The sequence below is a fragment of the Triticum dicoccoides genome, chromosome 6B (assembly GCF_002162155.2).
Source record: "Triticum dicoccoides isolate Atlit2015 ecotype Zavitan chromosome 6B, WEW_v2.0, whole genome shotgun sequence".
NCBI classification, from domain to species: Eukaryota; Viridiplantae; Streptophyta; class Magnoliopsida; order Poales; family Poaceae; genus Triticum; species Triticum dicoccoides.
Window position 1 is genome coordinate 449,233,735 of NC_041391.1, and position 15,126 is coordinate 449,248,860.

A 15,126-nucleotide genomic window follows, 5' to 3' on the forward strand; every position below is an offset into this window, starting at 1 on the left:
ATGGAACTGGAGCTTTATAAAATCATGCTACTAATTATCTTAGACACCAATCAAACTCATATGCGGACCATGGTCAACTGTGGGTTTATACACTCGTCATGATTATTGGCCACTAAAAACATAACAGCATTAATAGAGTCAACACATACCTCAAGTACTGAAGGACTGAGGCACTGATCATCTGTTTGACTCGTTTTCACTTCTGCATACGCTATTTTCATTAAGTGATCGAGCAGGGGTGCAGCATCGTCGAGCAGGGGCGGCGGTGACAGCCAGACCACCTTGAGAACCACGGTCTGGAAGCCAAGAGCATGAGCAGACCAAAATCAGAATGGATTAACCAGGAAACCCTAGACAAATACCTAAAAACAACAAAGCCCTTGATGGGCACATACACATCACAAAGGGAGAGACAAATAAGGGAGCAAATAATCACCTCATCCATCTTAGAAGCCCACTCGGTGTGCTCCCTCTACGGCCGACCCGCAAGACAGCCCCAACGCCACGCCACCATCCCAACCGTGAAACAGCCAGAGAAGCAAGGAAGATGGTAAGAAACAAGCGAAATAAAAGGTAGTGGGCTCCAATACAAACATTAACCAGCCTAAAGACGTTGTTATTAGAAACATGACACCGTGGTTTCTGCTGGTTTATCAACGAATTAAAACAAGCCATTGAACCGACAACTTGCTTACTCTTAACCAGATGAAATCAAGGACCAACAACAAACAATAAAAGTCAAGAACAACTTATATACAATAAAGGTATGAGAGAGAAGAAATATTCACATAAGACGGCTATAAACACTGGAGCAAAAATAAGCAACACCTTTAAATACAAATAAAAAGGGTTCAGGGTTCAATGCATAGTGGGCTCAAATTTGCCTTTCCTCGATCATATAATCTACCCCGCCATCTCTTGTCACCAGATTAATCTATTTATACAGTGGAGCTGCCCTGGTTATCACTCAACAAGAATGACCATCCAAGGACAGAACAATAAGTATCACATGATCAAAAAGGATTCTAGAGACAAGAGGGAGGACCCAACTTGATACCCACAGGTGCCTTGATTGATCAATGGCACTCTTATTTTAGCCACAACGAATCATCATCACCCTAGCAAGGATGGCTTCCGACTGGTGGGGCACGTGCGAATAAAAAGGGTTCAGGGTTCAATGCATATGGGCTCAGATTTGCCTTTTGTAGGACCTTGAGAAGAGGTGTCTAGAGGAGGGGTGATTAAACACTAAGTACCAAAGTAGCAGTTTTTAACTTCTTTAAGTTTAAGTGGAGTTTAGGCACAAGTTTAACATTCACAACATATAGAAAGCAAGCATGCAAAGAGTATATGAGCAGCGGAAAGTAAAGCATGCAACTTGCAAGAATGTAAAGGGAAGGGTTTTGGAGGATTCAAACGCAATTGGAGACACAGATGTTTTTGGCGTGGTTCCGATAGGTGGTGCTATCGTACATCCACGTTGATGGAGACTTCAACCCACGAAGGGTAACGGTTGCGCGAGTCCATGGAGGGCTCCACCCACGAAGGGTCCACGAAGAAGCAACCTTGTCTATCCCACCATGGCCGTCGCCCACGGAGGACTTACCTCACTAGCGGTAGATCTTCACGAAGTAGGCGATCTCCTTGCCCTTACAAACTCCTTGGTTCAACTCCACAATCTTGTCGGAGGCTCCCAAGTGACACCTAGCCAATCTGGGAGACACCACTCTCCAAGAAGTAACAAATGGTGCATTGATGATGAACTCCTTGCTCTTGTGCTTCAAATGATAGTCTCCCCAACACTCAACTCTCTCTCATAGGATTTGGATCTGGTGGAAAGAAGATTTGAGTGGAAAGAAACTTGGGGAAAGCTAGAGATCAAGATTCATATGGTAGGAATGGAATATCTTGACCTCAACACATGAGTAGGTAGTTCTCTCTCAGAAATAGTAAGTTGGAAGTGTAGGTTCGTTCTGATGGCTCTCTCCACGAATGAAGAGGAGGTGGAGGGGTATATATAGCCTCCACACAAAATCTAACCATTACACACAATTTACCAATCTCGGTGGGACCGAATCAACAAACTCGGTCGGACCGATTTAGTAAACAATGTGACCGTTAGGAATTTCGGTGGGACCGAAATGCAACTCGGTGGGACCGATATGGTTAGGGTTAGGGCATAATGTAATCTTGGTGAGACCGATTACACAAACTCGGTGAGACCGATTTTGGTAATTAGCTAACCAGAGAGTTGGTCAGGCAAACTCGGTGGGACCGATTACTCAAACTCGGTGAGACCGATTTTGGTAATAAGTTGACCAGAGAGTTTGCATTGTAATCTTGGTAGTACCGATGGCTCAAACTCGGTGAGACCGATTTTGGTAATGGACATACACAGAGAGATTACAATCCCATCTCGGTGAGACCGAGATCCCTATGGGTGAGACCGATTTGCCTAGGGTTTGTGGCAGTGGCTATGACATCTGAACTCGGTGGCACCGGATAGAAAGAATCGGTAGGGCCGAGTTTGACTTTAGGTTTAGGTCATATGTGTGGAAGTGGGAAACTAGTTGATGGTTTTGGAGAATATCACTAAGCACATGAAGCAAGAGGCTCATTAAGCAACACCTCATCCCTCCTTGATAGTATTGGCTTTTCCTGTAGACTCAATGTGATCTTGGATCACTAAAATATAAAATGAAGAGTCTTGAGCTTGAAGCTTGAGCCAATCATTTGTCCTTAGCATCTTGAAGGGGTTCCCACATCTTTTAATCCATGCCACTCCATTGTTGAACTTATCTGAAACATACTAGATAAAAGTGTTAGTCCAACAAGAGATATGTTGACATTAATTACCAAAACCACCTAGGGAGCACTTGTGCTTTCAATCTCCCCCTTTTTGGTAATTTATGGCAACATACATCAAAGCTTTAGATAAAGATATAAAGAATAGCAAGTAAAGCTTTGGAAAGACATGTAACAAGCATAGGCTCCCCCTACATGTATGCAATCATGTGAATATAGAATATAGAAGCATGTGAGAGCATAACCATGACAGAGTAGGCAATGTGTTACATGTATCTTGGCCATATGCATCAGAGCAAAGAATATTAAAGAAAATACCTTCATGCCCATGAGTCCTTCTTGCAAACAGTATGTACATCAGCAAGAATTCCTCGTACACATGATTGTGATGCATATACTTACCTTGTAGTCTTGAGCTGGCTTAGGATGGAATGAACCTGCGTAAACAAGGTTAGATAACACAGATACATCTACTAGCCAGAGCAAACAGAAGAAACCACAAGAATTCCAAGACTGGGATGACATGTAGAGAGTGAGTACTAAGTACCACATTGGATTAGACATGTCCCCAAGAGTAAAGATATGCAATGAATTTAAATGATTTCTTTCCCTTAGATGTCTTGCTCCCCCTGAATCTAGCATGGGATACTGGGAGAAGATAGGGAACATAGAATCAGAGCTGAAAGATATAAATGGACAGAGCTAATGCAAACTAATGCAAATAAGCACATATGAACATGTCTTTTCCCCTCAATAAGACATGTGGCATCTCTCCTCTTGAACACCAAGCATCTGGGATCCTTGAGAAATACTTTCTACTTGAGTATTCTCTCCCCCTAGAGATCTCTCTCTCCCCCTATGGAAGTGATATTCTCTCTCTCCCTTTGGAAGTGATGAGCTCGGATGTGATCTCTCTAAGTGATAAGCTTTGATGTGATCTATCTCTCCCCCTTTGACATCAATTTCCAAGAAGGGTTTTCTGGAATTTGTTGTGAATGGGTATGGTCCTGGAGTCACAACACAAAGCATTTATATAAATGTGATGCTTGTAGAGGACAATATTCATTGAGTGGAGCTGGATCAGAAGAAACACAGAATAAGTGGCAAACTGTTTTTCCTGTTGTGAAATCGGTGGCACCGAGTGGTATGCTTCGGTTGTACCGACAGGATTCGGTTGGACCGAAAACAACAAATCGATGAAACCGAGTTCATCACAGAGAAAACACTTGTCACCTCAGCTCACTAGACTAGTAGGATCTCACAAAAATTTGCAAGGAATTTACTGAATGATATGCAATGAATTGGATGCAGAAATGCAGAGCAAACAAAAATAAATCTAGATGAAGTTTTTTTTGAAAGGGAAACAAATATGCATGAGACAAATGCAAAAACACTGAGAAGAACACAAGAGAACTTCATCTAGAGATAGTCGGCAACAAAGTCACCTATGTTAGAGTATATTGACTTAGGAGTCAAGTGAGATCACTTGATGATAGGTCATACTCATCGTTTAAGCTCAAAATGGGGTTACCATTTTTCGTTTAAGCATCTTGATGTATTCACATCTTGTCGAGTTGCTTTAGCTCATGACTTGGAGTAGAGCTTCTCTAAGATGGAATAACATACCTTGGTTGGTGGTGTAGAACATGTAGTTGAACTTGTGTGGGTTGCTCAAGGTTGATGTAGCTCATCAAGAGTTGGGAGCACCACTTGGAATTTGAGTCCATCTACCTACATGGGTTAGTTCTTGCAAGGAAAAGCACTTGTGTATCCAAAAATGACAATCAGGAAGCTCAACATAGAATTTGTCAAAGGATATGTTTGAATGGTTCCGTGCTTCCTTGTCTTCAACCACCATAGTGTAGAAACTTGGTGATGTGGAGATTGCTCAAGATGTGAGTAGATTACAATCTCATGAAATTTGATTCAACCAAGTACCTACATGGGTTATATAACATGCAAGATACAAATATATCCAAGACATAGGATTTTCATCATAAGAGAAATATCAAGGATTAGTCATAAGCTCATGTCTTGCATGTATCCAATGGAGTTTCTACTCCAAGTTTGAAGCATCAATGATGTTCAATTCACCTCTTAACCTGCAAAACACTTTCTCATCAAGAGGTTTAGTGAATATATCCGCTAATTGCTTTTTGGTGCAAACATGCTTAAGATTAATGTTACCCTTAGCAACATGATCTCGAATGAAATGATGACGAACTTCAATATGCTTAGTTCGAGAATGTTGTATGGGATTATGACCAATTTTGATAGCACTTTCATTGTCACAAAGCAATGGAACATGTTTCACATATATTCCATAATCTTTAAGAGTTTGGGTCATCCAAAGTAATTGAGCACAACATGAACCAGCGGCAATGTACTCCGCTTCGGCGGTGGATAAGGATACCGAGTTTTGTTTCTTGGAGGACCAAGATACAAGAGATCTTCCAAGAAATTGACAAGTACCCGAAGTGGACTTTCTATCAACCTTGTCTCCGGCATAGTCCGAGTCGGAGTAGCCAACAAGATCGAAAGAGGCCCTCTTGGGATACCAAATGCCAAAATTTGGTGTATGGATTAAGTATCTCACTATCCTTTTCACGGCCTTAAGATGACATTCTTTAGGAGCAGCTTGATATCCTGCACACATGCACACACTTAGCATGATATCGGGACGTGAAGCACATAGATATAACAATGAACCAATCATAGAGCGATAAACCTTTTGATCAACCGGTTCACCATCTTTGGTCAAGTCAAGATGTTGAACCAATCATAGTAGGCATGGGTGTAGACATACCTTTGCATTCTTGTATATTGAACTTCTTGAATAAGTCCTTGGTGTACTTCGTTTGAGAAACAAAAGTACCTTCCTTAGTTTGCTTGATTTGCAACCCAAGAAAGAATTTGAGTTCACTCATCATAGACATCTCAAACTTCTCCGACATTAGCTTCCCAAACTTTTCACTAAAATTAGGGTTAGTTGAACCAAATATAATATCATCAACATAGATTTGGCACACAAATAGTTCTCCATTAACCCTTTTAGTAAAAAGTGTGGAATCAATTTTCCCAATTTCAAAGCCTTTTTCAATAAGGAACTTGGTCAAGCATTTATACCACGCTCTAGGAGCTTGTTTAAGACCATAAAGGGCTTTGTGAAGTTTGTAAACATGATTTGGTTTCTTAGGATTGACAAAGCCGGGAGGTTGCTTAACCTAAACTTCCTCCTCTATTTCACCATTTAGAAAAGCACTTTTAATGTCCATTTGGTACAAGGTGATATCATGGTGATTAGCATAGGCAAGTAAGATGCGAATAGACTCAAGTCTAGCAACGGGAGCATAAGTCTCACCATAGTCCATACCTTTGACTTGTGTGTAGCCGTGGGCGACGAGACGTGCTTTGTTGCGAGCTACTTGTCCATCTTCATCTTGCTTGTTGCGAAACACCCATTTGATACCGATGATGTTGTGGTTGTTGTCGGGCTTCTCAACCAATGTCCAAACTTGGTTTCTCTCAAAGTTGTGTAGCTCTTCATGCATAGCATTTATCCAATCCGGATCTTCCAATGCTTCTTAGACCTTCATAGGTTGAATGCTAGAGATGAAAGAATAGTTTTCACAAAAGTTAGCTAAACGAGTTTTAGAGCGAGTGATTCTCCCGGTTTGAATATCATTGTAGATTTGCTCGACGGGATGAACTTTAGCAATTCTTGCTCGAACTCGTGAAAGCTTTTGCTTGGTTCTTGGTTGAACTTCTTCTTCATATTGTTCTTCTTCTTGGCCTTCTTCATTGTTGGCATTGTCGTTCTCTTGTCGTGGTGGAGAAGGAGGTCGTTGACGTTCATCTTGATGCACTTCCTCGTTTTCTTCATCTTGGTGTGTCCCACTTTTGGATGCTTCCGTATCAACTCTTGGTTCACCTTGTCGTGAAGTAGAAGCTTCCACTTGGACGGACGAGGTACTCTCCTTCACCTCCGTTGGACGAACCTTGACAATAGACAAGTCTTGGATTGCTTCCGAAGGATCTTTGTCTCCTACATCAATTGGCAACTGCTCTACTTGCGAGCCGTTAGATTCATCAAATTTCACATCTACCGTCTCTTCAACCTTTCGGGTGAAATTGTTGTAGACACGGTAAGTGTGAGAGTTTGAGCCATAACCTAGTAGGAAACCTTCATGAGACTTAGGAGCAAATTTAGAACGATGATGCTTATCAAGAATGTAGCACTTTGAGCCGAATACTCAAAAGTATCCAACTTGGGGTTTGTTACCTCTGAGGAGATCGTATGCCGTCTTGCCGAGTAGCTTGTGAAGATACAAGCGATTTGTTGCATGACAAGCTGTCTCAACCGCTTCTGCCCAAAAGTGCTTCAGTGTCTTGTACTCATCAAGCATCATTCTCGCCATTTTGATGAGCGTCCGTTTATTCCTCTCAACAACTCCATTTTGTTGAGGTGTGTACGTAGCCGAGAACTCGTGTGAAATCCCTTCTTCGTCAAGAAAGGTGTCCACATTTGCGTTCTTGAACTCTGTTCCGTTGTCGCTGCAAACCTTCTTGATCTTCACTTTAAATTGATTTTGGGCCTTCCTAGCGAAGTTTTTGAAGATCTTTTGGACCTGTGATTTGTCATCGAGAAAGAACACCCACGTAAATCTTGAAAAATCATCAACTATAACTAGACCAAAAGAATTTCCACCGAGACTCTTGTAAGAGTTGGGACCAAAAAGATCCATGTGAAGTAGCTCGAGTGGCCTCCTTGTGGTCATGATGTTCTTCACGGGATGCCTTCCTCCAACCTGTTTACCTGCTTGACAAGCACTGCAAAGTCTATCCTTATCAAATATGACATCATTAACACCAAGGATATGATTCCCTTTAATAATCTTGTCAAGGTTTCTCATGCCAACGTGACCTAGTCGTCTATGCCATAACCAACCTTTTGAGGAATTAGCAATGAAGAAAGTTTTACGTTGAGCCTTTTTAGTGAAATCAACAATGTATAGATCACCTCTACGCACACTGGTAAAGACCATTTTATGATTATCTCTACGAAACACTTGGCAATCTACTTCAGTAAATAGGACATTGAAACCGAAATCAGCAAGTCTAGATACTGAAAGTAAGTTGTAGCCAAGAGATTCAATGAGCATGACATTCTGAATGGAGCTAGCATGTGAGATGGCCACCTTACCAAGGCCAACCACCTTACCCTTTGAGTTGTCACCGAAAGTGACATACTTTCGAGGACTATCATTTTCAGCAAGCTCACGAAACACGTCTTTATCTCCGGTCATGTGATCGGTACAACCACTATCAAGAACCCATTCCTTTCCTCCTGCCATATATCCCCGAAGATTTGCCATAAGACCAAAGTGTCTCATTGCATCATCAAGATCAAAGTAGTCATCATCATCCTCATCATAGTATCCATGTTCAACATCGTCATGTGGTGGATCAAATCCTAGAGAGGGTGATTCGTTAGAGTGAGTTTGACAATGATCTTGCTTATGAAGTTTTATAGCTTCGGAAATAATATCACTAATAATTCCAAAATCTCCTTTGGCACGCACAAGGTTTGTAAGTTCAAATAGACGATCACCAAACATAGGATCACTAGTATTCATCTTACTCAAAGCAATAGACTTATGGAGAATTTCATCTAGATTTTTCAACGAATAATTTGGAAAGCGTTCCTCAAGAAATTTCCATATAGTGTAGGCACACTTAAGAGTAGGTAAACATCCAATCAAGTTTCTAGGCAAGCCTCTAGTGATAAGATTAACAGTTCTAACATTTCTAGTCATGTCAATAGATTCATCAAGGGTAGGATGCATAGGATCAACATGAGGTACACAAGGGCTAGCAATGTACTTGCTCAAATGATATTGATTGAAAATTACAAGCATCTCATTTTTCCACTCATGAAAATACTCTCCATCAAGAATAGGCACTCTATGTATAAGACTCCCCAAAGTAGACTCATCCATCTTCCTCCAATGGTGATTAAACCAAGGCAATGGAGACCAATGCTCTGATACCACTTGTAGGACCTTGAGAAGAGGTGTCTAGAGGGGGGGTGATTAGACACTAAGTACCAAAGTAGCCGTTTTTAACTTCTTTAAGTTTAACTGGAGTTTAGGCACAAGTTTAACATTCACAACATATAGCAAGCAAGCATGCAAAGAGTATATGAGCAGCGGAAAGTAAAGCATGCAACTTGCAAGAATGTAAAGGGAAGGGTTTTGGAGGATTCAAACGCAATTGGAGACACAGATGTTTTTGGCGTGGTTCCGATAGGTGGTGCTATCGTACATCCATGTTGATGGAGACTTCAACCCACGAAGGGTAATGGTTGAGCGAGTCCACAGAGGGCTCTACCCACGAAGGGTCCATGAAGAAGCAACCTTTTCTATCCCACCATGGCCGTCGCCCACGAAGGACTTGCCTCACTAGCGGTAGATCTTCACGAAGTAGGCGATATCCTTGCCCTTACAAACTCCTTGGTTCAACTCCACAATCTTGTCGGAGGCTCCCAAGTGACACCTAGCCAATCTAGGAGACACCACTCTCCAAGAAGTAACAAATGGTGCATTGATGATGAACTCCTTGCTCTTGTGCTTCAAATTATAGTCTCCCCAACACTCAACTCTCTCTCATAGGATTTGGATCTGGTGGAAAGAAGATTTGAGTGGAAAGCAACTTGGGGAAGGCTAGAGATCAAGATTCATATGGTAGGAATGGAATATCTTGACCTCAACACATGAGTAGGTAGTTCTCTCTCAGAAATAGTAAGTTGGAAGTGTAGGTTCATTCTGATGGCTCTCTCCATGAATGAAGAGGAGGTGGAGGGGTATATATATCCCCCACACAAAATCTAACCGTTACACACAATTTACCAATCTCGGTGGGACCGAATCAACAAACTCGGTCGGACCGATTTAGTAAACAATGTGATTGTTAGGAATTTCGGTGGGACCGAAATGCAACTCGGTGGGACCGATATGGTTAGGGTTAGGGCATAACGTAATCTCGGTGAGACCGATTACACAAACTCGGTGAGACCGATTTTGGTAATTAGCTAACCAGAGAGTTGGTCAGGCAAACTTGGTGGGACCGATTACTCAAACTCGGTGAGACCGATTTTGGTAATAAGTTGACCAGAGAGTTTGCATTGTAATCTCGGTAGTACCGATTGCTCAAACTCGGTGAGACCGATTTTGGTAATGGACATACACAGAGAGATTACAATCCCATCTCGGTGAGACCGAGATCCCTATCGGTGAGACCGATTTGCCTAGGGTTTGTGGCAGTGGCTATGACATCTGAACTCGGTGGCGCCGGATAGAAAGAATTGGTAGGGCCGAGTTTGACTTTAGGTTTAGGTCATATGTGTGGAAGTGGGAAAGTAGTTGATGGTTTTGGAGCATATCACTAAGCACATGAAGCAAGAGGCTCATTAAGCAACACCTCATCCCTCCTTGATAGTATTGGCTTTTCCTATAGACTCAATGTGATCTTGGATCACTAAAATATAAAATGAAGAGTCTTGAGCTTGAAGCTTGAGCCAATCCTTTGTCCTTAGCATCTTGAAGGGGTTCCCACATCTTTTAGTCCATGCCACTCCATTGTTGAACTTATCTGAAACATACTATATAAAAGTGTTAGTCCAACAAGAGATATGTTGACATTAATTACCAAAACCACCTAGGGAGCACTTGTGCTTTCACCTTTCCTCATCATAAAATCTACCTCCATCATCTCTTATCACCAGATCAATCTGTTTATACAATGGAGCTGCCCTGGTTATCACTCAATAAGAATGACCATCCAAAGGACAGAACAATAAGTATCACAGGATCAAAAAGGATTCTAGAGACAAGAGGGAGGACCCAACTTGATACCCAGAGCTAATCAGCATCGCCCTAGCAAGAATGGCTTCCGACTGGTGTGGCACGTGATTCAAACGCGGTGGCACGAGATATCTCATTTTGGGAGTAACTATTCATTCCAGCAGTAACATTTTTTTATCCGACGGACGAGGTCGTTACAGGGGTCGATCCGTTGGCCCAAGATCTATCAAGCAACCAGATCCGACGGCCAGGAATCCCAAATCACTGAGGAGCGGCCTGAGGAGCTTCTATTCTTATTTTTGGATGGACTTATTTCTGGATTTCTGGATGGATCACTGGATCAATATGTTCTTACGAAAGTTTAACTGCCCGGGTTATCACTCATTAGAAATGACCATCCAAGGACAGAGCCACTAAAATAAGAACGTGATCAAAACAACTCAAAGAAACGAGGGAGGATCCAAATTAATACCCACAAGTGCCTCAACTTCTTGAGAGCATGCCTATATCAGCCATAACTGATCATCATAGCCTTGGCCATGTCCCATATAGTAGCCGAAGCAGAGCAGGGGAAGATGGAGCTCACAGAGGGAGGTTGTAGCCGAGGCAGCACTCAGAGGGCACCGGGGTTGCGCCTGAACGCCATCCAACCAGTGAGGAACCACGTCGGAGTTGCGCCTTGCACCATCCCGCCAACGAGCACGAAAGCCTTGGACACCGAAGTGGCCAAGGATGTGAGGAGGTGATGTATTGCACATCTAGGAGCACCATCAGAGACGACCGGGGCAACGAGTAGGTAGGGAGAGAGGCGAGGCGGCATGGAGAGGAAAGGGCGCGACGCGAGTGCAGGCCTGCAGGGACGGAACATCAGCTATTTTTTCTTTCGGAGTATATAGGAACTATCAAACATATCATATAAGTGCAATTATCTTTGATAATATAAGAGAGCATACAAATCACAGAGCTTGTTTAAGATATTTTGTCACATCAAGTAGTTTAGATAAGAAAAGCCTAACCCAGAATTACAAATAATTGGAGCGAGTGATAGATTTATTATTCTGATAATTTAGTAGTAACTATACATAAATAATTCATTTGCCAACAGTAAAAAATATGTGATGCAGCTGTCCTATAATATAAGATGTTTTACAGTTCACAATATTTTGAAACCCTAAATCAATCCATGATATTGTAGAGGTTTCTAACTATAACCACCTTAGCTCTATAAGGTTAACATTATGTGTGATGAGAGAGAGTTGCAACTGCAATTAACAGAATTAAATTAATTTTTGTGCCATCGTAAAACTGGAGTGATGTAAATCAAGTCAACAACCTATACAACGCAATCTATGCAACATAAATATCTTTTTTCTAAGGATTAGTGTCAAATTGATTTCCGAAAAAAACATGGATTTACAATCAGCAACCCTATGTTTGTCCCATCTATCCCAAAACTTCAAGCCATGTTTGTGTGTAACAGCTCGTACACTAATGCAGCATAATAGTGTAGGATTAAGAAATGAGGTCACATCATATATTCTTTCTATTTGTATATTTTTTTTAAATTCACGCAGTCAGTGATATTTTTTAGCACCATGGAGGGAAGGGGAGAAGTGAGACCGACGAGGAGAGAACCGCATGCCCTCCCTAGCTCATAGAGGAAAACACCAGGGACTCGATATGCCGGTGCTCCTCCCCACCCCCGCGGAACTCTTCAAACTTCAGCAAGAGTACAAACATGGCAAATGATTTAGATAATAGAACAGCCGGTAAGATCTTACATAGAAAAATTATATTTCAAAGAGCAACTGCTTAAACCATTGAGTACAAAAGTCATTCATGCAAACCACAAAAAGGAAATAATCTGCAATGCAAGGCTAATATGATTTATCTATTGCCAATCACTGTATCCATTTAAATTATAATCTGAACATATATACTTTCCAGTCACATGGCATCATCTTTTTAACTGGACTAAACCTCCAAAGTTATGTCAATGATTAAATATGGCATTAGTGTAAAATATGGTAATGGGGTGGTTTATTTGGGTCAAAAAAGGCAAACAACACAACACAGAGTATCCAATTAAGCATAGCAATTAACAATGAGGGATACTAATGAGGGAACTCTGAAAATGGATAGATCACCTCACATAATGATTATCTTAGCATACCTAGGCTAGGCAAGTGGAACCGACAATAAGGGTAAATAGAGCAGTCGTTCCCTTGGCAGTGGCCGCTCCATGTCCTCCTCCCCTGCGTATCCTGCCATAGAACAACCGACAGAGCGACCTCAGATCAGAAGCCCGTGCGCGATGAAACGAACTTGCGAGACGGGGGTAACGTGGGCCCACCATGTTACCTGGGTGAAGAGGAGGGAGCCAAAGAACCCCGCGAGGAACAAGAGGCGACACGAGAGGAGCACCACAGGAAGCCACAGCCGCGTCCGCATGAACCAAATGCAGTCGCTCCTGATGGCTGGCTAGCACAAGGGAGGGCCGACATGATCCCGCAACAACAACATGAATTTGCAGCAATCCATCCATGCTCTTATCATGTTTTCTGCAAAACACACACAAAATCGAGCAACCAGAACCTTCTATGTCATATGGAGATTAAAAGGAAAAAGAATTAAGGATGTATGAAATGAGTAGTTCAACTCTACACACATGATCAAGAAAATGGTAGTGTCGGCAGCATATATATGCAGCAGTCCATCTCCATGCTCTTATCATGTTTTCTACAATCCAGAGTGACACCTACCATCAGCAACATAACCTGCATAAAAGCACAACTATGATTAGTAATACTGGACTAAATCTCGCTATAAATTAGAGCATGTTGATACTCTTTATGGGAATAAATTAGAACGAAAACTGAAAACAAATTATGGATACATACTATCGGATCTAGCGTGAGCATTTGAAAATATGTGCCAAAAACATACAAGGTTGTGTTCTGTGAGAAAAGGAGAAGTGTCTGACACACAAATAGATGCATTACAGACAAACATTTTCAGGTTCTCAACTTCTCAAGTAATCAATTTTCAACCATAAATGTTATTCTTTAAAAGGCGTGAGTTCAAATGTGTAAACTGAACCAAGGCATATTACTTTTTCTATGGTACAAATAACCCCCTATGCACTCTTGGCCTTCTTCTGGCCATATAAATTCTCAAGCTCTTTCATATTTCTCAAACCCTGCCTTTCTCCGACAACATGTCCATTATCCAACTGATTCAAGCGATTAAGTCTGAACATGGCAACTGAGAGCCTTTGTCTTCCTCAATAGAAAGGAAGCAAGTTACATTCAAGCAAACTAAGCACAAACTTGACCTATTAAAATACAAGATATAAATGAAAGAATAAGGTAGGAAGAGGGCTGCCAGAAATGCTTAAAACCCACTAAACACCAACACTGACTATTGGATATTTTGCCAAACGCACCATCTATTCTTCTCTTAATTCATCGATGATGGCACAATAGGTGTATTGCTCAATCTATCTATCCAACTAATGTATAGCCTTCAACCATCTATGTCGATGCATCTCACCTCTAACTGAACTGTTACCACCCAAAACATAAATACACTGCATATGTACCAAGAAAAGTAATCCTTGATTTCTCTTTGCATAGCAATAATGAAATTAAACAAAGGAGAACATAATGCTTACATAGACATGAAAAGCAACAAAATTAGATATTTTGTTAGAAGCATAGCACACACATGATAAAGTAAAAGCCCAGGAAAAGAAACAAATTGTGAGAGGAATGGAATATGGAGAGAAACAACCTTGGAATTAGAGTGAGAGGGGGATCACATGTACGTGCTGCTTCCAAGGATTGCCTCATTCTTCAGGCCATTGCAGATCTGAAAATAAAAGGCAACCGAGGTTGACATCACACAGAGAGAGAGATAGAGATAGAGAGAGAGAGAGATGGCCGGGGTGCTTTGCTCCCTGATAAATCATGGCGAGCCAGCGTACTACACGGGAGCAAATGGATGGAATCGAGGCCCTGGCACAAGGCGCTTGTAGGACTGGATGTAGAGGAAGAGGAGCACGCTGTGGAGGTCGTCCTCCCACGCATCGTCCGCTGCGGGGTCGTCGTCGTCGCCGAGGAGCACGTTGGCGAGCGCCCCGAGCACCAGCGCGACCTGGTCAGCGGGGATCTGCAGCGGCTCCGCGAGCACCGCGGCACCCATGCGCCCGGGCCCCGGCGGCACGAGCTTTGCCTTAAGCTGTGCTAGGGCTTGCGTGGAGGTCAGCCTCCCACGCGCCGTCCGCTGCGGTGTCGTCGTCGTCGCCGGGGAGCACGGCGGCGAGCGCCCCAAGCGCCAGCGCGGCTTGGTCGGTGGGGATCTGAAGCGGCTCCACGAGCACCGCGGCACCCACGCGCTCGGGCTCTGGTGCCACGAGCTTCGCCTTAAGCTGTGGAGGAGGAGAGGGAGGTCCGGGTGG

General features: G+C 42.5%; 1 long non-coding RNA gene across 1 annotated transcript; it reads right to left on the minus strand.

The window, feature by feature from the left end:
* Positions 1-13,070: 13,070 nt before the first annotated feature.
* LOC119322844 lies at positions 13,071-14,670 on the minus strand. The gene is made up of 3 exons (XR_005155883.1): positions 14,460-14,670; positions 13,336-13,444; positions 13,071-13,228 (listed from the first exon to the last, which is right to left on the minus strand). It is a non-coding gene; the product is annotated as an uncharacterized LOC119322844 (long non-coding RNA).
* Between the last annotated feature and the right edge of the window lie 456 nt (positions 14,671-15,126).